General features: G+C 37.6%; 2 pseudogenes; one reads left to right on the top strand and one right to left on the bottom strand.

The window, feature by feature from the left end:
* Positions 1-1099: 1099 nt before the first annotated feature.
* On the bottom strand, positions 1100-9101 carry LOC129354267 (uncharacterized; annotated as a pseudogene).
* Positions 9102-17222: 8121 nt separating this feature from the next.
* On the top strand, positions 17223-24044 carry LOC129354252 (uncharacterized; annotated as a pseudogene).
* The last annotated feature ends 984 nt before the right edge of the window (positions 24045-25028 follow it).

A 25028-nucleotide genomic window follows, 5' to 3' on the forward strand; every position in this document is an offset into this window, starting at 1 on the left:
ACATAACATATATGAACAATTCACATTCAACATTACACAACATAAAACAACAGAAGTACTTTTCCTGATTTGTCCATTTTTTCCTCTGTCTTTTGTCTTGAATATTGACCATTTTGTCCACATCCATTTGTGCTTTCTGCAGTCTCAAATGATGTGTCAGTGTTCATAATGTAGAGTTCTTCTGTTACTCCAGTCCATTGTTCATGGCAAGGGGTTCCACTGGTCCTCATTTCCTCGTAATACAGAAACCTAAGGCTAAGTGGGCTCCCCACATCATAATTCTCCCTCCACCAAACCTTACACTTTACACCCAATGGAGTCAAACAAATTATTTTCCTGCCAACTTTCAAAGGCAGGCTTAACCATCCTGAGTGTGTACACATGCATGTAAAAAAAAAAGCCTACCCATCGAGGTGAAAAATATACAGAAAAACTAGTCCACACATCTTGTATTTTACTGACATTGTAGTGGATCGGACTACAACCATAAACCCTTAACGACTTATTAGAAATGGCCTAATGAAGGTTTTTCTGACAGTCTTTAGTCTCCATATTGTGGCTAATTTCATCCAGAGACTTGGATAATATAATGCAGACATCAAATCCGTGTCAGAGAGTTCCCAGATGACTGTTTAGCTCTTATTTCACTTTATTTTTATTTTACCCCAAATGTACTTCAAGATGGATGCAATTCCTTCATCTTCTTTTTTTTTTATTTCCTCTAGCTTTTCGGACTTCTTTGTGTCTCCATTTTCTTTCATCTTATCAATCAAGAAGTCCAAGTGGACAAATGTGGACACAGAATTAGCTTTGAGAGCAATCTGCTCCAGATTGACAACATGTTGGAAGCACTCATCAAGCAAATTAGACTTCTCTGCTTTCAGGTCTGTGATTTCATCCTCAAAACTTTCTATGAAGCTCAAACGTTTTGATCTTTTTCTTATGTCTTCCATATTCCTCTGAACTTTTCTTGTTTTTGTCACATATCTCCACTTTCCTTTCACATGAGTAGCTACAGGACATTTTGAAGAGCAAACAGTGCAGCGGCCATCTTTCATTACCTCACAGTCTTTGGGGAGTTTAGCACACCCGGAATAGTGACAGTTTTCCTCACAGAAAGTACAGCAAACTGCTCCTTTAATTAAAGTCATCAACCACATCTCTCCTTCAATCGCTTCTTTTTCTATGTATGCTTCATAAATTTCTACAGCAAACTTCTCCTTCTCCTTCTTTTCCTCATGTATCTCCAGAGCTTCTTTAATCTGTTTAGTTTCTGCTCTTTCAGCTCAGACAGTCGGATCCTTTCCTGCAGGTTTTGGATGCAGGCGGACAGTCTGATCCGTTCATTGAGAACATCTAAAGTCATGTCTAGTTTTCGGGGTGCAGTTTTCTCCAGAAAGGCAGCAAAGCCACTCAGACCTTTCACTGCTATCTTGTCAGCATTTTTATAATGCTTTTCTTCTATCTGCTCTTCATGTCGGCAGTTATTGAAGAGGAAGTGAACAGGTTGTTCCTCCTCATCTTTGGCACATTTAATCTTGGCAGCATTGAGAGCTTGAAGCAAGACCCTTGGTTTTCTTCCATTGGAGTGAGTGACCAAGCTACAATGTTTTTCTCTATGTCTTTCCCAAACTGAGACATCACTGACTCAAAGATGTACTTAAGTCGGTCACTCAGTCGATTCACGCTCGACTTTACTACCAGACCCACTGCATGAAGTTCTTTTATGCCATTTTTTGATTGAAACAATTGAAATAATCTTTCACTGACAACAACATCATATTCAATCCCTCTGGTGTCTCCAAATCCAGGAGTATCAATGATGGTCAGAGAGAAGGGCAGAGTTTTACCTTCAAAACCAAAGAGTTCGTACACAATCACATCTGATGTCTGGCTTTCTGTCTGACTCCTTTTCTCATCTTCTACGATCTGAAACCAGGCTTTATCTTCCATGTCACTCCCATGGCGTAGTTGACCAGAGCGTTGATCAGAGTCGATTTCCCTGCCCCTGTTTCACCAACAAGCAGGATGGTTATTTGGTTTGTTGTGGTTTTTCTTACCAAAGGTCACTCTGGTTAGGGTGTCAACTGTCTTTTTTCTTGTTTTAAGCTGGTAGATAACTGAAGTTTCTGAGCTGATGACATCACTATTGGAGATTACATGTTGTATGGATGTGTTGTCAACCCTGTACAAAACAAAAATTAAGGTTAGCTTTTAGATAAAGATTTTAATTTGATGGAAAGCATGGAGAGATAAATCTTCAGTCTTGCCTTTTTCCAACTTTTACATTTCAACATGTTGGTAATGGAAAGAAAAAGACTTGTACTAAAGTAATTAAAACTAAACAGATAAAGACAATTTTTATGAACTAAAGATAAATGCTTTGTAATCTGTTGAGAATATAAATTTGGTTAGCATAACTTTAAAGACAGTCAACCTTTGAGCATATGAAATATTAGATGTGGCATGAACATTTGGAGTAGACTTTACGTTAAGGTAAACTTAGATATAGATCCAAACTAAAACAACTGGTGACTCTCTGAACTCACATAATTATTAAGTGGTTCTGCAGGCAGGGAGTCTGCCTGTTATCAGGATCAATAAATGTTTTGGTGTTTGTTCAAGTGTTCAGTAAAACAGTAAAACCTTAAAAAACAATTCTGCTAGAAGTATAATCAAATGTATTAAGAGATTTCCTTAAGCATAAACAGCATGTTCTGAATTAGTTAGTCTCTAACCAAACTATTTGCATGCATTTAATATTACTGAAATACAGTAGGATTAGGAAACTATTTTACTTCCAAATATTTCAGGTATTCTGAAAGAGCTTTTCTAAAAGTAGACAACCTTGCAGTTTTTAGATCCAAACTCAGTTATTATTTGGCATTAGATTTTTGTGCAGTTTGTTTAAAATTGAAATCAGTTTCTTGTTGAATCAATGAGGCAGAAATAACAGGCCTAGTGGCAGGTCATCAATTCTGGTCTGGGATGGGAGGAGATTGGTACGGGAAGACCCAGTTTGAGGATGACCTTCGTTCTCTCCGTATATTTGCCTTTGGATTTTAGCAGGTCTCAAGCAGGGCAATAAAATTAACATCGGAGCAGCCCTCCAAGGGGAAGACACACCTTCTAATGCATATATTTAAATGAAGGGAATACACATTCTTATAAAATGGTCTTTTTACAGAATTGCTTTGCGCCTGAGTGAGCAATTCCAAAAATGCATTTTTGTCTTTCCTTTTCAACTTGTTGCAGGTAATTCTGTTTTGTCATGTGTCGGACTTGTTGATGATCTGGGTGTGATGCTGATCTAACATTCTGTATGCATTGAATTCTCTGGATAAAGCTCTAGATATATATAAAGTCTGATGTCGAATTATTGTTTCTTTATTTCCCTGCACATGCAGTCCTGAATCTGGGAAACTTAGAAAAATTAATGAGCAAGTGAAGTTATTCCTCTGGTTTTAACAAATCCTAGAGTCAGTTACAACCCAAATTTCTCTAAAACATCAACCAGAAACAGAAAACAAACAAGATGCATGTAAGATAAAGTCGTGCTCTATTTCCAAGGTGATATGTGTGAAGTGTTGAAATATGTTGATGAACTTTGGATTTTTTTCCTTTAAGGTTCTGGTATTTTTGACCAGAATATGTCATTTAAAGTCTGTTTGGACATGTTTCAAAATTTCCTTTTTCATCTCTGGAATATTGCTAAAATTAGAAACATCTTGTCCAGGAGTGATGCTGAAAAGGTAGTCCCTCCACTTCTTACTTCAAAGCTGGATTACTGCAAGTCTTTATACTCAGAAATCCACCAAATACGGTTAAAAACCATCAGCTGATCCAAAATGCTGCAGCAAGAGCTCTGATAAAAATTAAAAACAGACTTCATATTTTTTGTATTTTAGTTTCCCTTCATTGGCTCCCTGTTAAATCTAGATTATAAACTCAGATTCTCCTTTTCACATATGGAGCCTTTGATAATTACTTCAATCAGAGATCTGATTGGTCTAGATCAGGGCTGTCTAACTCCAGTCCTCAAGGTGTCCTGCAGTTTTCGATGTGCCACAGGTACAAAACAAGAATGAAATGGCTTAATTACCTCCTCCTTGTTCTCCAGAGTCCTTGCTAATGACCTATTATTCTATTCAGGTGCAGCAGAGGCACATCTAAAAGTTGGAGGACACCGGCCCTCGAGGACTGGATGTTGACACCCCTGGTCTAGATGTTCCCAACAGAGCACTTCACTCTCAGGCTGCATGTTACTGACGCTTATTATTGGAGGCCAATTTATTGCCATCTAGATCAAGTGATTGACTATGCAACTTATTCTCCCAAAGCTTCATCCAAAAACAACTTTTGTCTTGTCCAAATTCAAAAGAATAAAGTTTAGAGTCATTCAGGTTTTAATGTCCTCCAGATGTGCCTGTAATCTACTTAAGGGATCGGATTAGAAAGCAAACACAGACTCAAGTGTGTTTTTACTAATGGGATTGATTGGAAATGTTTAACAATAACCTTTAACCTACAATTAAACATGCATTTCAGACAATAAAAGATGTTTACACATTAAAAGCTAAACTGTGATCACTAATCTTAACCATGCCATTTTCTATGAACAGACAGTGAGGATCTTGTGAAGGATAAAGCTGCTCTGTTAAACATGTTCTTAAATAAAATCTAATGAATGTTGGCTGGACCTACCTGCATCCAATGACTGATTTGGCTCCTCCATCCATTTGGCTGTCGATCATTTCTAATTTATGGACCTTCTCTGTTCTCCATCATCCTTTAGCTTCTTGATCAGGAAGTCCAAATTGATATATGTGGAAACTGAATTCACTTTGAGGAGAGTTGGATCCAATCTGATGGCACATTGATAAGACTTTTCTATCAAAGTTTTCTTCTTTCTGTTCAGGTTTTCCATTTCCTGTACTAGAGTTTCTGTAAGTTTTGTCTCCTTTGTGTCTGAATTGCTCTTGAAATGTCTTTGTTTTAATTCCTCCTTGGTTCTCTGAACTTTTCTCGTCTTGGTCACATACCTCCAGTTGCCTTTAACATGTTTTGATGCAGAACATCTCCCAGAGCAAACAGTGCAGGATGCTAAATTCATGACCTCGCAGTCTTCAGGGCTCAGGGCCATCGTACATCCAGGATAGTGACAGTTCTCCTCACAGACGCTGCAGCAAACAGCGGCTTTAAAGAATGACGTCTCACCTTCAATGAGTTCCTTATCTCTGTAGGTTTCATCTACCTCCACAATTAATTTCTTGCTTAACCTCATCTCTGCTTTGTGTTTCTTCATAGCTTCTTGAATCTGTTTGATTTCTCTCTGTTCCAGTTCAGTTAGTTTGATTTTCTCTTGCAGGTTTTGGATGGAGGCTGTCAGTCTGATGAATGAGTTGAAGCTGACTGATACCTGCAGCTGCTGAGCTGAGACCTTTTGAAGAAAAGCTGTGAACTGCCTCATTCCCGTCTCTGTCAGTCTCCATGCCTCTTCCAGATCTGTGCTCGTTTTCTCTGTTCGGGCCTCATACTGACGATTATTGAATATGAAGTAAGGACATTGACTTCCTCCAGCCTGAAGACCCTTGAGAGAAATGCTAGGTGGTGTTGTACCTGAGTGAGTAATGAGTGCCACTGTGTTTTTCTCCAAGCGTTTTCCAAACAGAGACATCACTGAATCAGAGACGTATGACAGTTGGTCACTCATTTTTGTTTCTGTTGCTTTCATCACTACGCCAACCGCATGAACCTCGTGGATCCCGTCTTCTAACCGAAACAAGTCAAACAATCTCTGATTGATGATGACATCATGCTGAAGTCCATCTGTGTCTCTATAACCAGGCGTGTCGACGATGGTGAGAGAGTAGGGCCAAGTTTTATTCTCAGAATCAAATATCTCATACATGATCACATCTGATGTTGGACTTTGACCTCCATCTTCTGCGATCCGATACCAGACCTCATCCTGCCACCTCACTCCCATGGTGTAGTTGATCAGAGCGTTGATCAGAGCAGACTTTCCTGCTCCTTTTGCACCAACAAGTAAAATGATTTTATTTGGTTTGTTCAGTTGTTTTCTACCAACGGTGACTCTGGTCACTGTCCCAAAGTTAGTTTTTGTGGTTTCCTTTTGGTAGATGGCAGGACATCCTGAGCAGTTTGGTGCCCTGTGGGATTAGGCTTTGCTTAGAAACATATATTGCATGCATTGAACATTGACAGTATGTTAGTTTTTCTGACAGACAATTTTTATCATTGATTTTTTTAAAATAATAATAATAAATATGTTATCTCCAGAGTTATTTGTTCCTTCCTCCGAACATTCAGAGACCTTCAGCTTTCCCAACTCCATCAGAGGTCGCCACAGAACCGTCTGCTCACCTCCACCTTTTTTGTGATGTCACTTCCACTCATCCAGAGAAATTCTTGGATGAGGGTTAGGGTTAGAATTTTCTCTTAAATTCTGGGTTTAAGGCTTTGTGATGGGCCAAAAACTGCTTTCAAAAATACCCAGTTTTTGACTGGAGACACAAACAAGTCTGCTCTTGGCAGCTGGTTGTGGAAGATTTTACAAGATCAGAAGATCCTACAAGGTGATGTTGGGGAGTGAAAAAGCGGCTCATAAAATAACCATATAATCAAACTGGACTCTGCTTATGTCTGTTTTATTTGGGCCAACATTGGAGAGTTCTGGGTGCACCTTAACTGTAACATAATGTATTGTCAATGTGTTAAGTGACAACACATTCATTGGTTGCCACTGTAAATGTGTGGGTTAATCCAGAGGGTCCCCCTGTAGATGTACAAAACCTTCTCTGATTTATCCCATCGATTTTCATTACTCTGATCTTTCATCAAAATTAATATTGAATGCCCAGCAGCTTCTGCAGATCACTCATAAAGCAAATACCATCACCCAGTGATCTCTTCTGCTTTCGAACCAGTAGTGCCACTTTGTTCACTAAATTAGACCTTTGCAGTGTCTGTCACCTTGTCCGCATCTGACAACAGGATGAGTGAAAGATGACCTTCCAGAACGCCATTCAAATTATTCAATAATTTTGAATATTACTGAATATTCAGGCCCTGTATTGTAGGCCCTGGTAGAGTGGAGTTCAGTTGCTACAGTCACAAGATAATTTTGTTTGATTTTAGTGTTGAGTGATAGCTTTCGAGTATCTCTTTAAAGACTTCGTAAGAAACGTGAAGTCAAGTTTTTCATCATTTACATTCTGCCCTCCCAACAGAGGTTTCTCCACTGAGGTCTATTCTTACCAGACACAACAGTCATTTTAATGGGAGTAGTGGAAATAATGATCTCATATCTTACAGTGGAAATTTTCTACTGATTCACATAAAAGGCATAAATAAGATATAAATATTTTAAGTTTAATTTCAATGTAAATTCTTTTAAATATACAAATATGATTAATTTTGTTCCCAGGTAGTAGAATATATCTGTGAATGTTGTTGGTACTCACGTTCTGTCCATTGTGCAGTCTGCAGTGGGAACTAGCTAAGGTCTCTCAGATGTTCAAGAACCTGGATAATAAGTAAAAAACAAAAAGCCAAAGTCTTTCCAGGTTAACATGGAATGAAATGACCATTTTTAATTCTCATTTTGACACAGAATATCAACAGTATGTCCACTAAATCTGTTTAAAGTCAAAGATTGATTGTGTATCAAAGTTGAGTTCTTATCTTCAGGCTCCTACACAACATTTAACTCCCTGTGTGTCTCATATGTAACAATCAATTTATCAACCTAACAAGTCTTATGTTCATATCTTGGACTGAGGCTTAAAATGTTGTAGCATCTTTCCTTAGAAGGATGTACTGGCTTATATGAGATTTGGTAGTGAAGCACTATATGATTCAGAGGGAGAAGGCTTATGAGAAGGTCTCTGGTTAGTTGACTCCAAAATCAGGCTTTCATTAATATATGCTGACATGTTTGCAGAAAGAGTCATGCTAAGGATGTCCAGAGGGGCAATATCCTCAAAATCAAACACTGGTGGAAAAATATAGATTGTTTATATTGCATCCATTGTCTGAACACCTTAATGGAGTGGCGAGGGCTGCTGGTGTCTGGTTACAGGTGAGGCCACCCTGTATACACCTGTACAGGTCCCTGATTCTGCAGAAAGTTGTGCCAGTCATTAAGGAAGAACTGCTTCTGACTCACATAGCAAGCACTTTTATAGTTCACAATGAAACAATTAGTTTCTTTTTTAATCTTTCAACATTGTCAATAGTAGTCTATTTTAAATGGAAACATTTCACTCTTGTATTATTTTTAATATTCATTTACATTTTAAAACATGACAAGATCAAAGGATAGAGCATAACTTTACAGCTTCATGCTTTGCAGAACAAGAATATACACAAAAATATTACATCATATTAATATATACTGCAAACAAGACAAACGTGGCAGTTTATCTTGTTAGAAAAGCAGCATTAACCTGTTTACTGCTGACAGGATAATGTGTGAAATATCATTTCATTGGTAGTTATTGTTATGCTGAGGCAAATCTTTGTTCCTATGCTTTGGACTGAGTGTGAATTAAATTGTATTTAATTGCACAGAGAGAAGCTTGTAGCCAAAGTTTTAATCATTAATCATATTTGGATGGAAAACTATTAAAGTGTTCTGCATACAGAACCTGGAAATACAGTTTGGAGGACAAATCAAATGAAATCTATAAATGTATGTTTAAGCTGCAAGCAATACCGAGAGGAGCAAATCCTCGTCCAAGATGCTGAAGGAATGTGTGAATGATGTAAGCAAAAATTTCAAAGAAAATGCCCATGCTGCAACATAAAAAATGTCATTTGAATATGTGACATAAAGCCATACCTCTAAGATCAGGAAGGTTTCTGCAGTTGAGGTCCATGGCAGTTTTGCTGAAGATGGAGACAGAAACACATCAGCATGTTTTCTTTCTGAAAGAAATGATCTCTAGATGATCAGGACTGTCTTGATGTTTGAGTTTAACCATGCATCATATCAGAAAACTAGTTTGACATGATTTAGGAATTTAAATTAATCTTTTGAAGAGGATATTTATGGTGTTCTTACTTCTGATGGGATTAGCAAGGAAGAGCAAACATGGGCTGAATTACCAGCCTTTATACCAGTGGAGGAGGAGCAACGGGTCACATAACCTCACACAAACTAATCAGCTTGACCTTAAAAAATGAGTGAAAAACAATTCAGGACAGAAAAGGTTTAGATTCAATTCATGTAGTTGACATTCCAGAAGAAAGTTTTCATTTCAAAGGAAAATGACAGAGAAAACATATTGCTTATTTAAAACTTTTATTGTGAGTTTGCTCCAGCAAAACCCAAATATTTTATTAAAGTACTAAATTTTGTACTTTTTCTTCACTACTTCATTTTTAATAACTACATTATATTTCTTGTAAAATTTTTCTTCTGTTGCCACTCACTCACTGATCTGGTTCAGCATGTTTAGCATGAAAAGGTTCGCAGGTGTCACTCAGATTGTCTTTAAGGTCTTAAATGTCAATAAGAGTGAAGGTCAGATATGTGTTCAGTGTTTTGTAAACTGTAGTGAGATTTTAAATTCTATTCTCCGAGCAACTGATAGTGTGAGGAAAACGATATTATATTGAATCAAATACAAGGTCACACATTGACATCTGTTTCATTTTTAGTTCCTGCATTTATACCTCACTCTACTGTTTTATAAAATACAACAAATCAAGAGCTGCTGACTTGGATGTAATCAAATGCTCACTGTGGGTGTATTAAGGCAAAATATTTTATCTGGTTGATAAAGCAGACTAAAATTGTTTTCTCTCTTGTTATTTCTGCTTCAATAATATTTACTAACAGAAGAGCAGTTCTTGAAATCCAAACATCTTCTAAACATGTTGTTCAGCAGGAAATGGATTTGTTTTTGTAGCTCTATTGTGTGAAGGGGGAACTGAGAGACTAAATCAAGTAGGAACACATTCCGTACATGCTGCCAAAATCAGCCCCTATTCAAACACCTTTTCCTCCCAGGGTTATTTACATCAGAGACATTGCGGCATGCATGAGAACTTTGGTTTCTGACAGTAACATACGTAGTTTCCAGAACACACTAATGCCTGGAACAAGAAAACCTGTTAAAAGCACATTTTATTGGGATTTGACCAAAAACTGGAATATTCAAAAACAATTGGCATTTTTCTAAGACTAGTCAACAGAAGAATATTTCTGTTCTTCTGTTGACTAGTGATAATAAAAGAAAAATCTTTCTGTTAATAACAACTTAACCTCTTAACTGTTGAGCAGTTTTGTCTTTATTTCCTCTGGGACTTTGATGGTTTTCTTGATTTTAAAGAGAGAAGTTGTCATTTTTGGACCAAAACTTCTGAAAGAGAAACTTTCTTCATGAATTACTGGATGTCGATGACACTGAAGTGTCAGCAAATGTCTAAAAGGTTCTTCTGCAACTGGAATGTGTCCGATACTTGGTTTTATGCTTTTTTGAGCATTGTTTTCAGCACATATTTCACACTGGCTTAGAATTTTATCCACCATGTCTTGCATGTGTAGAGACCAGTAACCTTGTTCTTTTCAATTTTTCCATAACTTTTCCTTGGGCACAATGGTCTAAGCCATGGGCTTCTGATTAATAGTAATGCCATCAGGAGGCATTTGTGTGACCTTCATAAGCCATTTTCACTCATCATAGCACCTCTGCGTATCCAAAGATCATGTTCAAATCAAATCAAATTTTATTAGTATAGCACATTTCAGCAGCAAGGCATTTCAAAGTGCTTTACATCATAAACACAAAGTCATGCAACATATAATAGACAATACATTGTTACATATTACATTTCTAATCAAATTCTAATCAGCTGGTTTTTAGTCGAGATTTAAAGGAAGTCAGGGTTTCTGCTGTTTTACAGTTTTCTGGAAGTTTGTTCCAGATGTTTGGTGCATAGATGCTGAAAGCTGCTTCTCCTCTCTTGGTTCTGGTTCTGGGGATGCAGATCAGAACCAGAACCAGAACCTGAGAGTCTGGAAGGTTGATACAACAACAGCAGATCTTTGATGTATTGTGGTGCTAAACCGTTCAGTGATTTATAAACTAACAACAGTATTTTAAAATCTATTCTTTGAGCTACAGGGAGCCAGTGGAGGGACTTTAAACTGCTGTTATGTCTCTATCTTCCTGGTTCTAGTGAGAACAGGAGCAGCAGCTTCTGGATCAGCTGGAGGATTGATTTGTTGGACAGGCCTGTGAAGACGCTGTTACAATAATCAATGCGACTAAAGATAAACGCATGAATGAGTTTCTCTAGATCTGGCTGAGACATTAGTCCTCTAATCCTGGAGATGTTCTTCAGGTCCAAGGTCTTTTTTATTTTTATTTGCAAGCAATGTTGTGTGTGGTACAGCATCTGCAACATTGTACCATTGAGAAATCAAATCATGAATCTCTACATTGATCGCGTCTCTGTCAGGTTCGTGTTTTTCTGTGTTTAATTCTGAGTTTCTGTGTCCTGTGTCTCCTCGTTGTCCTGTCTTCCCTTGATTGTTCCCAGGTGTGTCTTATTCCCTTGATTACCCTCAGTGTATTTAGTCCCTCCTGTGTCCTCTGTTCCTCGTCGGGTCCTTGTCGTACTTTTGTTGTCAGTCAGATTGTCGTTGTTGTTTTTTGTGCCGCCCTTAAGACCAGTTGCTACCGGTGTGAGCCCTGGCTTCTGCTCAGCCGTGCTGCCTGGCCGCGGACTACTGTTTGGACTGTTTTTGTGGATTATTTTTTATTAAATTACTCGCCATTCAACTTACCTGGGTCTCTAGCGTCTGCCTCACCACCTCCACCACCTCACTTTATGACAGTCTCCTTGTCTCCCACCAACAATGTATTGGGACAGGTGGTTCACTGATTCACCTTGTGTCTCTTTATCCCATTGTTCTTCAAACTGAGCTTTTTGAAATGTCAGTACATTGTGCAATGATAATCCAGAAATGTTTTTTTTAGCTTCATGAATTTGTATTTGAGTGTACTGACCCCATTTAGAAATTACTTCTTCAATCGAGTTATTTATGTCTCCAAGCCAATAAACTTCAGCTTCATGTTGTTGCATGTACATTTGAAGATCCTTTTTCAACATACACACCTTGAGAACACCAGATTTTTATTTTTAATTTGCTTAGAGCATCTCTTCCTAGCAGATTAATTTGTGTTTGATCAGATACCAAAGTTGGTATTTTTATTTCACTGTTATTTGCTGCAAGTCGAACAGGAGCTGTCATTTGGATTAATTGTCTTGTTCCCGAGAACCCTACAGTTGATACAAATTTATCAGACATGGGGAGATGCATTGCATGATTTGGACATATACAAGTGTAAGCTGCTCCGGTATCGACAGTCATTGGAAATTCTGTGAAATCTGCTGTGAATTGTTGCTATAGAAATAAACTGAAATGAACAGGTGAATTCATCGCCCTGATCTTCAACTGTTTGGTTGATTACACAGGAAAAACTGTCTTCTCTGATGTTTGCCGTTTCCATTTCCATCAACATTATGTTAAATCCAAAAGGCTTCTTGGAAATCCAAACATCTTCTAAACATGTTGTTCAGCAGGAAATGGATTTGTTTTTGTAGCTCTATTGTGTGAAGGGGGAACTGAGAGACTAAATCAAGTAGGAACACATTCCGTACATGCTGCCAAAATCAGCCCCTATTCAAACACCTTTTCCTCCCAGGGTTATTTACATCAGAGACATTGCGGCATGCATGAGAACTTTGGTTTCTGACAGTAACATACGTAGTTTCCAGAACACACTAATGCCTGGAACAAGAAAACCTGTTAAAAGCACATTTTATTGAGATTTGACCAAAAACTGGAATATTCAAAACAATTGGCATTTTTCTAAGACTAGTCAACAGAAGAATATTTCTGTTCTTCTGTTGACTAGTGATAATAAAAGAAAAATCTTTCTGTTAATAACAACTTAACCTCTTAACTGTTGAGCAGTTTTGTCTTTATTTCCTCTGGGACTTTGATGGTTTTCTTGATTTTAAAGAGAGAAGTTGTCATTTTTGGACCAAAACTTCTGAAAGAGAAACTTTCTTCATGAATTACTGGATGTCGATGACACTGAAGTGTCAGCAAATGTCTAAAAGGTTCTTCTGCAACTGGAATGTGTCCGATACTTGGTTTTATGCTTTTTTGAGCATTGTTTTCAGCACATATTTTACACTGGCTTAGAATTTTATCCACCATGTCTTGCATGTGTAGAGACCAGTAACCTTGTTCTAACTAGAACTACAATCAACTGGGTCTAAACCAGTGTTGCAAGTCGACAGCTCAGTGAAATCTGCTGTGAATTGTTGCTATAGAAATAAACTGAAATGAACAGGTGAATTCATCGCCCTGATCTTCAACTGTTTGGTTGATTACACAGAAAAAACTGTCTTCTCTGATGTTTGCCGTTTCCATTTGTCAGTCAGATTAATATTGTGTCAAATCCAATGTTGCTCAGCAGGAAATGGATTTGTTTCTACAGTCTGAAGGGAAACCAAGACATTATTTTAGCACATCCACATGTTTACAGAAAACCAAGTAGGAAAACATGCCATAAGTATGTCGCGTCAAAGGTTAAGTTGTTGTTCCTTGGAAATGGTAAAAGAAATTATTGATTATGTGACCAAATAGGAGGACAGCATTGTTTAATGACGTTTGTGAAGGTAGGAAGCTGGTGGTTCATTGGTTGGGCTGTTTCAGATTCATCCCCATCAGAATGACAAACACTGATAACAAACCAAACCGTTTCCTAAAATCTGCCTCTTCCTACATTCTGTACAAATTTTCATAGTTTTAAGGAAATATGTCATTTTCAAATCTGATCCAGATTTTTTAAAATGTTGGGTTCGGCTGAAAGGTTCAGCCGAACCCGACTGCTCACCAGTAGTCCAATAACCTTTAATGCTAACTCTACTAAGCAGCTCTTTGTAGTTGGAGCTTTTTTACATTTGTCCAAAACTATGTGTGTATCTTTCATGTTAGTTTTTCATCTCACCACATTCCTAAAAACTTAAAACATTTTATTTAATTCTTGATTTTCCAGTTTAATTTACTTTGTAAAAAAAACATTAACTCTACAGTTAATTCTCAAATATAAACCTTTATAGATATGTATAAAAGTTACTTAAAAGCTGTCGTTGCCGCTGCAACCCCCCCCCTCTTCCTTCACTCTCTACTCTCTCAGTCACTACTTCCTCTTCTGAGAGGGGAGATGTGCTACCAGCTCTCCATCTAACGGGTAAATTGAGTTTCCTAAATCTGCTGGATTTACCCGATCCAGAACTGAAGTAAACTCTGTTCAATCTGGTTTCTAGAAAGGATTCGCCTGACTACTATCGGCCTACATCCAGATGTCTCGTCCTTCTTCCCCCTGTGAATTAGTCAGACTGAGCAACATACAGATAACTAGTTTCACAGAGCACATCTGTTTAACGGTCGCTCCTTCTCTTTTTTACAACTTGCACTTGTTACTGAACCAGGCTGGTTTTAGTGACTCTGGCGAGTCCCAAGGATGTTGTTTTAAATTTGGGCTAAAGCAACCTATAAAATATTACCTAGTTTTCTTCCCCAGAATCAAACATCACAGCTATTTTACTACCATCAAAGAACTTTGAGGTGACTCATTAATTGAATGTCCACAACATCTTTTAGATTTTCTTTATGCTAAATATTTTATTAGTAAAGCAATTTTGCAAGGGTCAGTAGAGCTTAATTAAGTAGCAGAAATAATCAAATAAGTAAAATCAATCATCTAGCCTGTCTTTCCCTAACGCTGATACTAAGAACTAAAAAGGGAATCTTTAGAGAGACGGAAGGAGTTTGGTATCTCCAACCCCAGAACTGGCTCGATGATGAAGAAGGTGTTGCAGCAGGCGGAGGAGGTTGATTGACGAAGGCAGGGATCTCTGTTGGTCTGATGAGCTGTCATCTCTGCATCGATGATAAGGTCACACAGGACTTGGGTCTTTGTCTTTGCCTTGATCTTCATCTTTGTCTTTATCTTTGTCCTTGGGGTCTGAACCCAGCCGATGAGAGAAGTCCGATTTGAAGCCACATGTTGCGGGCTGATGGGTTGGTCCCCGTGTGCAGGACAGTCTTCGTCTCTGTGTCTCTGGCTCTTCTTCAGCTGCAGAGTTCTTTGTCCATCTCGGTCTTGACTCGAAGCTGCCTGGAGGATCCAACCAAAGATTCCTCTTTTGCTCTCCCCTTATATAGGGTTTATACCCGCTTTCAGTGCATTTTCATTGGCTAACACTGTTGCTGTGCTTTATTGGGTAACTGGACAGATGAACTCATATCCATCACTGTCTTAGAGACATTTTGTCCTGAGGTCTTGGCTAATGTCTCAGGGTTGCTCAATGTTCCTCCCATGTCTCTGACATGTTTAAGTTCTTCAACAATCTATCTCCTAATAAGGTCTTGGTCGTCTCTGCTTTCCTGTTAGTCCCCATTTTACCCCTAACCTTTCACCTACTATCTACCTCCAACACACATCTTTAATAGCAGTTAGATGTTTTACACCATTTCAAGTTCAATGTTAAAATCACATTCATAAACCTATTAGTTTCTTTAATTTAGCATTAATTTATAATTTTATGATAACCACAACATTTTACTCTTTCCTTATTTGATACCAAAGTTACAGTTACTTGTTTTACTTGTACAATTTCCCACAAGTGTAAGTAAGTATTGTTATAAGTAAACCAATATTAATATCAGTACTTTACTTTAAATCTTATCTAATTACTCAAAATGTTTAGATTTTGTCCTATAAAACTTTTATGCTTCTAAAAAAGGACTGGTCTCAGCTATTTTTATACATCTGCAAGCTGGAAACTTACTTCCTCTTTTTCCAGGAAACCTGCTCTTCCTGTCTCATCTCTCTCTCTGACTATGATTTCTTATGATTAGATAGAAAAAATAAGAATAATTAAAGCTAAGTTTGCAGGAGACAAAACAACACACAACCAGATTTATTTATTGCAGTCTGGGTCTAGATGTCACTTGTGTGACTTATTTTAAAGATAACTTTATTTGTTGTTACTGTTAACTTAAATCTCCAGCATGGGGAAGTGGGATGATCTTGGACTTTCTTGACAACAGTCATCCACATAGAAACTATATAGAATGGTATCAATCACCTGCTGGCTAATATATGCTTGTTATCTTCTGCACATTTCCACAGGGTGTAATTAGCACAGCTCAGAGATGATGTTGCTCCAAATAAATGAACACACGCGGTACTCCTGCATGGTCTGACTGAAGTCACCACAAGGCCACCAGAAAAACCTCAATAGGTCAGCATCTTTATCTGACACATGCACCTGTTGGAACATGGCTTCAATGTCAGACATCAAAACAACAGGCTCTTTTCTGAACCTAGTCAGCACGCCAACCAGGCTATTTGTTAAATCGGGACCACTCAGGAGTTGTGCATTGAGAGAAATGCCCTGGAATGATGCAGCACAGTCGAGGACAACCCAAATCTTTCCCTTGGTAGGTTGGTACACCCCATGGAGAGGATATACCAAACCTTTCCATCACTGTGCCCCAAGTCTATGGTTGGCACCCTTTTTGCATAATCTTTGGATAGAAGGTCTTTCATAAAGTCAATATAGTCTGGAACTGATTACCAGACACCTAAACAATGTAAAGTTAAGTTTGATAGTGTTATAAGTTTTATGAAAACAAAACTGAAATATTGAAACCCTGGAGTCCGTTTCATTAGCAGCTACACTGTTTAGGTGTGACTTTATCAAGCAGGTAAAGAAAGCTTTCAGCTGAACAAAAAACACTTCAGTGAAGTCATGTGACCAGTTTCCTCCTCTGTGGGAGAATATAAATCCCTGAATGCTGACTCTCTTCACTCTTCTTGCCTTCACTGAGCATCGTAAAGAGCAGCAGGTGGTTGTCTGCACAGGTAGGAAACTTTCTAATGTTAGAACCTGAATTTGGAGATTAGAATAAAAACTGAAACATCAAACTGGACCGCTTAAAACTGTTGAATCATTTGATGAATATGAACGTTGGGTTTTACAGCTGATTTGATGTTTTAAAACACAGATCTGCTAATTCCAGTTGTGCTTCCTCTGTCAGGTCACTTCTGTGCACACAACAAAGTGTGTCTGATGAATGACTTTAACACACCGACATAAAAAAACAAGATTAAAACAGATAACAGCAGTAACTTTACTGTTGTGTTTGATTAGTCATAAGAACCTGTTTCAACCTCACAGGAGTGATCTTCAAGGCTTCATCATCATGCAAAGAATGTAAGTCAAACATTTATAGTTACAGTTTATGTAAATCTGTACTTAACTATTGATTAAAAAAACATATTTAACATGTTTCCAATCACTTTATCATTTATGCATAGTAAAAGGAGAGTAAAGAGTTTTTTAAGATGAAGAGAAACGTTATAACTTAACTGAAGATATAGTTTTAAAAAGGACAAATGTCTGTATGTTATAAGGTCACAGATTCTCATCCAGAGACTTTTCCAGTATGTTTCTTTCAGGATGAAACAGATAAAAGCACTGAATGGAAGTACCAGTGAAAAACCTGGAGGAAACATCATATTAATGTTCATTAATATGAACATTATTTACTTTTCAGAATAATTGTTTCCATTTTTATTCCGGTCTGGGTACTCAGAACATGAGAATGGAAACTCTTCTCTTCATAATCAACAGCTCTTCCGAACCCAATCAGTCCAAGCAATGGCTACCTGGATGTGACACATATTTAAAAAATAAGCATGATATGTACCATTCATTATTAATACTAACTATGTTAATACTTTAGCATTGTACATCATCATACAATGACAATATATTACCCAAATTGCATATTTTGATTTGGCTCTTATAATATTAATTTAAAAAGGCATTTAGGAATTTAAGCTAGTAAATTATAAATTTTTTCAACAGGAATACATCATCTAAATTCAAGGACATCATCTCAAAAAGTCTCCAGATCCAGTCAGGATCCCCATCCGTTTTCCAACTCAGCACAAAGAAAGAGGACTTTGGGCCTCTGACTAGGATAACTCTCGGACAGAAAAACTTGAACAAGGCCAACAGAACGGTGCTGCTGGTTGGTGAAACAGGAGCAGGAAAGTCTACTGTCATCAATGCTCTGGTCAACCACACCATGGGAGTGAAGTTTGAGGATGAGGTCTGGTTTAAGATTGTAGAAGATGAGAAGAGAGGGCAGACTGAAAGTCAGACATCAGATGTGATTGTTTACGAGATCTTTGGGTTTGAAGATCAAACTCTGCCGTTCTCTTTGACCATCATTGATACGCCTGGATTTGGAGACACCAGAGGGATTGAAAAAGATCTTATTGTCAGCCAAAGATTGTTTGAGTTGTTTAGATCAGATGAGGGAATTCAGGAGATTCACGCTGTGGGTCTGGTGGTGAAGGCCACAGATAATCGAGTGAATGATCGCCTTTCATACGTCTTCAATTCAGTCATGTCTCTGTTTGGGAAAAACCTGGAGAAAAGCATTGTGGCTCTCATAACTCACTCAGATGGAAGACAACCTAAAAATGTTCTTCAAGCTCTTGAAGCTACAAAAATAAGATGTGCCAAAAATGAGAAGAATCAACCTATTTATTTTCTTTTTGACAACTCCCAAAGTGATGACCGATCAAAGGAAACTGAATTTATAAAAATTGCTACTGAAATTTCAGAGAGAGGACTGAGAACCTTTACGGCCTTCTTGGAGAAGAAAACAGCCCAAAAACTGATGGCGACTACAGATGTCCTGAATGAACGCATCAGCCTGACAGCCTGTATCCAAAACCTGCAGGAGAGAATCCTGCTAATAGAGAGGAAACAAGAGGAACTCAAACAAACTCATGAAGCTCTCATCAAGCAAGTAGAAGACATGAATAAATCAGAGACATTCACTGTTGAAGTTGATGTGTTTTCAAAGAAAAGGAGCCTCTGAAAAGTCTAAGACTTTTCAGGCAAAATATTTTTGAGAAAGCAATGGTCTGCACCATCTGTAAGGAGAACTGCCACTATCCTGGCTGTACACTTGTTCGCAGTCCCCAACACTGTGAGGTCATTAGAAGAGGGCATTGCACTGTCTGTACTGGTAAATGTCCTGCATCGGCTCATGTGAAGGAAAACTGGAGATATGTCATCAAGACCAAGAAGGTTAAGAAGACTGTAGGAGTTAAGAAAGAGATAAAGACAGAGAAGGGTGATGTTGAGAAGAACTTTAATATTGTCAAAGGTCTTGTAAATGAAATACAGAAACTGAGATCAGAGAAGTTCCAGCTCATCGATGAAGCGTACCAACATGTTTGAAACTGGAGGAGATTGCCCTCAAAGTTAATGCTGTGACCACTTTGGTTCACTTGGATTTCTTGATTGCAAAGATGAAGGAGAAAGGAGACATGAAGAAAGTTCAGAAACTGGATGAGATGAGGACCCAAATGGATGAAGGAACCAAATTAGCACTGCAGTATTTGTGGGGCAGAGTAACAAGCGTGTAAAGAAGTGAAGAACAAACCTGTTTAACAAGAAAGTGTCATGAGGTGCATGACCTCTGAAGGCTGTACTTCATGAAACTGTGATCAGGTTTTTAATAAAGGAATTTAACAAAGTATTTTGATAAGGGCAAAGTGATTTAATTATTTAAGATAATAAATTGCGTTTATCATTTGTTCAACTATTATTTAATCTTTGTGGTAACTTGAAAATATGATGCAAAATATCAGAGAAACCACAACAATTAACCAGACTGCATTTCTTGTTTCTTGTGATGAGAAGCGAGAGTAACAAGGAGCAAACCAATATGTTATGACAAAAATGAGGATGTATCATAATGATAAAATTGCAAACTTGATAAATTAGCATTATGTTGGGACCTGTTAGTTTTTGCAATCTTTTCCACTATTCCAATAAAAGTTTGTATAAATGTAAATGTATTCAGAAAGATGGTATGTGCAGCTATGTTCAACAGTAATTACACTACTCTTGGTAACCCGTGTATTATATTTAACAATGGGTAGGTTAGTGTTGGTATTGTTCTGACTGTAGAACAATCTATAGGAAAAACACTTAATTTTAAATGTTTTGACACCATTTTGATGCATTAAAATGTTCATATAATTCAAAGCATAGATCGAAAATATTGAAAATTGTTTTTGTTTTACCTTCTTAAGTATTTTCTTGAACTAAACAGAATTAGTTCAGTTGAAATTCAGATGTTCTCCAAAACAATTTGCCTTAAAAGTACAAGTTGACTGTGTGCAGTGTTGACTAGTATAATACATCAGTTTTAGCTGTAAAATAGACCAGAAATGCTGTCTAAGTTTAGCTCAATATTTTGGACCATTAACACTTTTTTATTTCCTTTGTGACATATTTGTAAATGAGGTTGTGGTTGACTGTATATATCCTGAGACACTGCAGTTAATGCATAAAATTATCAGTCTTCTGTGAATGAAATGTTTGATAAAAACAGTGTGGTCCGTGTGTTTATTAGATCTGACTCAAACCAGTGATGGAATCTGTACAGACACTTATATCTGTTTAAATTCAGACTCATTGTGAAAATGTAATATTAAAGTTGACAGAAACTTTCTAAATTAGACTGGAAATATTCTCTGCAACTTCATACTCTACCAGTGTGTTTTGGACTATGAGTCTTTAAAGATAGTCTGCTGGTAACAACAGGAATCTGGAGTCTTGCCTTTAGTCCCTTCAACCCTTCATCAGAGCAGGAACAAGTTTGATTTGCTACATTTTTTCCTTCTTATATACTCATTTTGATATTGGACACCTAGTATGTGAGACATTACCATCTCAGATTTGCCTTTGTGCAAATCTTAATGCAGCAGAATAATATCCATTATTATTCTGCTGCATTTAAATTCTATTTATTTTTTGTTTGAACAAATACAAATATCTACTGGTGTATCTGACATAAAGCGTAATAATAAACTGACCTAAACATAGGAGATGGTTTTCATGCTTATGTTTTATGTTCCAGTAAACCTCCAAGCAAGGTGAGTGACTCAAAGTGCCCACCGTCATCTTCTACCTCACCGGCTCGTACACCTGCTCCTCTGCCTCGAACTAAACTGAGAGCAGAACCTCCCTCTCTAGACATCAGCAGTGCAGCAGCGAGGTACGTAAGGAGGAATCTTCCCTGAAGCTAATCTTTAAAACATCCACGACAAACACTGTTAGCAGTGTTTGTTAGCACTACTAACACCTGTAACCTTATTATTCGAGCTGTGTATCCACCACATGGCAAATGAATCACATATTTGCAAAGCTGAAAAATGGCATCAATCAATGATTGCTACAATCACACTCACTATTCCAACTACTGACTCACCACCGGGTGGCGCTCTGTGTCTGAATAGGATGGTTTTATACCTGACAGCTTGGCTATGACAAAACTATCAACCTTTTCCACTGTAACCAATCAGAAAATTCAACTGCTTAGGTACTATTTTGCCCTAAGAAGGGCATCACTAAGATAGCAAAAATATTTCAGAACTAAATTAATTTACATGAAAATACCTAAATTCACTCAAACATAAAAATAGAACCCTACATAACCTATTTATACAGTTTATCAATAAAAACACATTTAGTTTATAAAGGACATGATGCAAAGGACAAGTGGAAAAAACCTGCAATCACTCTGAAGGTATTGCTGATTATATTTTAGATTAATATTCCTTCAGTGGTTTTTGATTCCATCCAAGCTGCTATTGTAAATTATCGTACTTCCTAGATTTAAGATGCCCATATACTGAAGTCAGTGAGTCTTAAATGTTTCTAAGGCTTAAGTATAAGCGTGATAAATTCAATATTGCTACTTTTAACAAGGATGAAATCAGTATGTAAGTTGTCAAAATGGTTTGAGTAAATTTGTTCCTCTCCTAGGAATTCCCTACTGGACACCATGATCTCCAAAAGTACTCTGATTCGACCAGGAAATCCATCCGTTTACCAGCTGAGGCCAAAAAAGGAAATATCTGCAAAGCTGACAAAACTGACAGTTGGTGAAAAAGATGGATGCAAGAGATAAAACAATCCTATTGGTTGGTGAAACAGGAGCAGGAAAATCCACTTTCATCAATGCGCTGGTCAATTTCACCATGGGAGTGAAGTTTCAGGATGAGGTTTGGCTTCAAATCGTGGAGGAGGTGGACCATGAAACATCTGAAGTGACTGTCTATGAAATATTTGGTTTTGAAGGTAAAGCCATGCCCTACTCTTTGAGCATTATCGATACTCCAGGATTTGGAAGCACCAGAGGGATAGAACATGATGTTAACATCAGTCAGCGGTTATTTGACTTGTTTCAATCAGTGGATGGTGTTCATGCAATTCATGGAGTGGGTCTGGTAATGAAAGCAAGCGATAATCGTCTCAGTGACCGACTGATGTATATCTTGAATTCCATCATGTCGCTTTTTGGAAAACATAGAAACAACATCGTAGCGCTCATCACTCACTCAAATGGAAGAACACCAATGAACGTCATTCAAGCTCTTGAAGTTTCAACCATTAAGTGTGCCAAAGATGAGAAGAAGCAGCCTGTCTACTTCTTGTTTAATAACTGTCAGAGCGAAGACCGGGACGAAGTCGCAGAATACCTGGAAGGGGCCAACAAGATAACAGAGAAAGGACTGACAGAGTTCACTGCCTTTCTGGAAAAGGCGCGACCTCAAAATGTGAAGGCAACTGCTGTTGTTATAAAGGAACGCAGCGAACTGACAGCCTGCATTCAAAATCTGCAGCAAAGAATAATTGAAACTGAACACAAACAGGAGCAAATCAGACAGATTCAACGTGACCTGATGAAATATAAGAAAGAGATGAAAGAGAATGAAAATTTTACTATAGAAATAGAGGAGTCCTACAAAGTCAAAGAACCTATAAATGCCAGAAACTGGTTTAAAGGTGGTTCTTTTGAAGGAGCAATGTGCTGTACTCGCTGTGAGGAGAACTGTCACTATCCTGGATGCAAACTGGCCCCAAGTCCTGCCTTCTGTGATGTCATCAAAGATGGCCACTGCATCGTTTGTAGTGGGAAGTGTCCCACATCTGATCATGTGAAAGAAAATTGGAGATATGTGACCAAGACAAGAAATGTTAAGGTGACTCTGAAAGAAATCAAGCAAAAGTATGAAAACAGTAAAACTGAAAGAGAGAAAAACTTGAGTTACTTAGAAGGTCTGGAGACAAAAATTAAACATCTGACTGCAAAGAAAGATGAGCTGCTGGATGAGTCCTACAAGCATGTGGTCAAACTAGAGAAGATTGCTCTGAAAGTTGATTCAGCATCTACTTTAGTCCAGCTGGACTTTCTGATTGAGAAGATGAAAGAGAAAGGAGACAGGAAAGTCCAGAAACTAGAACGAATTAAAAGAAACATGGATGAAGGAAGCAGAGCAGCTTTGCAATACCAGCATGTTGCAGAGAATCAGCTGGAGACGCAACAATAAAGTCATTATTCTGACTTCACTGATTAAATCTTTGATGTTACTTTTTTCATGTAATACAAAATAAATTTATCATCAAACAAAGAGTGGAGGAGGGAAAATCTTGCTCATTTGCTACATAATTCCTTATGAAACATCAGAAAGGGTCTCAATTACAGGAATACAGAAAACATGAATGGTCTGGTTTATGAAAGATGTGATGAAACAACTATAATTAATGGTGGAGGTTATTGTAGGAACAATTGTGTTTATATGCAGTTTCATTTCCACCCACACAGGTGGAGAGTGGTTCATTAAACTGTTTTAGGTAGAAAACATGTTTAAGTGTTCACAACAGTATGACAACAGAAAAATAAAACATTGTGAAACTCTTTCAAATAATCAGAATGTTCCAAAGGAATCTAAGACGCATAGCTATAAATGTATCCAGACTGCATGAATAAACTGTGAAGATGATTATTTCAAAAAGGCAATAAAGCATTTTTAACCTCATAATTGATTAAACAGATTCGAAAACAAGCATGTTTGTCTCCTGTTTTCTTTGATGCATCTTAGGGAAAATTATATTCTTGTTTTTTTAATCCTGCACTAATTTAGAAACTTTATGTCAGTGCTGCAGCTGACTGAAGTGTTCCTGTGAGAAATTGAAATAAATTCTCCAGGTGTTTGACTGCCGCATTTTGAAACAACAGGTAATAAAGTCCATGTTAGTGAGAAGCTGCAGTTCCCTGCTAACATTAATATTGGACTAATTTTACTAACAGCCATTCTGAAGAAGAAAGCAGTCTTCTTCAGAGGAACAGCAAATTATTTCACATGTGAGAGGATCAATTCAAAATATCGATAATATTGATATCAAGTTGGGTCGGTACTAGCGTGGTAAGATCAATGCTTTAACTTTGAATGCTGTAAGTCAATGACTGTAATCTGCTGAGTTTCCGCCGATAGAATAACTGATCGAGTTTGCTACACTGATTGATAACCAGGATCAATTGGAATGTGTGTGTGATAGAATTTAAATGATCAAGGCCTTGAGAACACATTTGTTGTGAATTAGTACCATTCAGAGGGATTTTTAGACATTGCTCTAAAAATGTCTAAAAATCCCAGGTACAAAACACAGGAATGAAATGGCTTCATTACCTCCTTGTTCTGCAGAGCCTTAATGACCTAATTATTGTAGTCAGGTGTTGCAGCAGAGGCTCATCTAAAGGTGGCAGGACAGCGGCCACCTTTAGATGAGCCGCTGTAATTGAGACCAGGATGTTGACACCCCTGGTCTAAATTATGTTCTAGGTTTCAAATTCACAGGAAAAACCACCAAAAGGTCAGAAGTTTCAGGACATATCAGACTTATACATGAAAAACAGTCTTCATAAACTACCTTTTTAAAAAAAACAGACGTAGCACATGCGAATGCACTAAAATCCTTTAATTACAATATGAAAGGAATCTGCATTCCTTTCATATTGTAAGGAA

The sequence above is a fragment of the Poeciliopsis prolifica genome, unplaced genomic scaffold, assembly GCF_027474105.1.
Source record: "Poeciliopsis prolifica strain line A6 unplaced genomic scaffold, Auburn_PproV2 SCAFFOLD107, whole genome shotgun sequence".
NCBI lineage: Eukaryota > Metazoa > Chordata > Actinopteri > Cyprinodontiformes > Poeciliidae > Poeciliopsis > Poeciliopsis prolifica.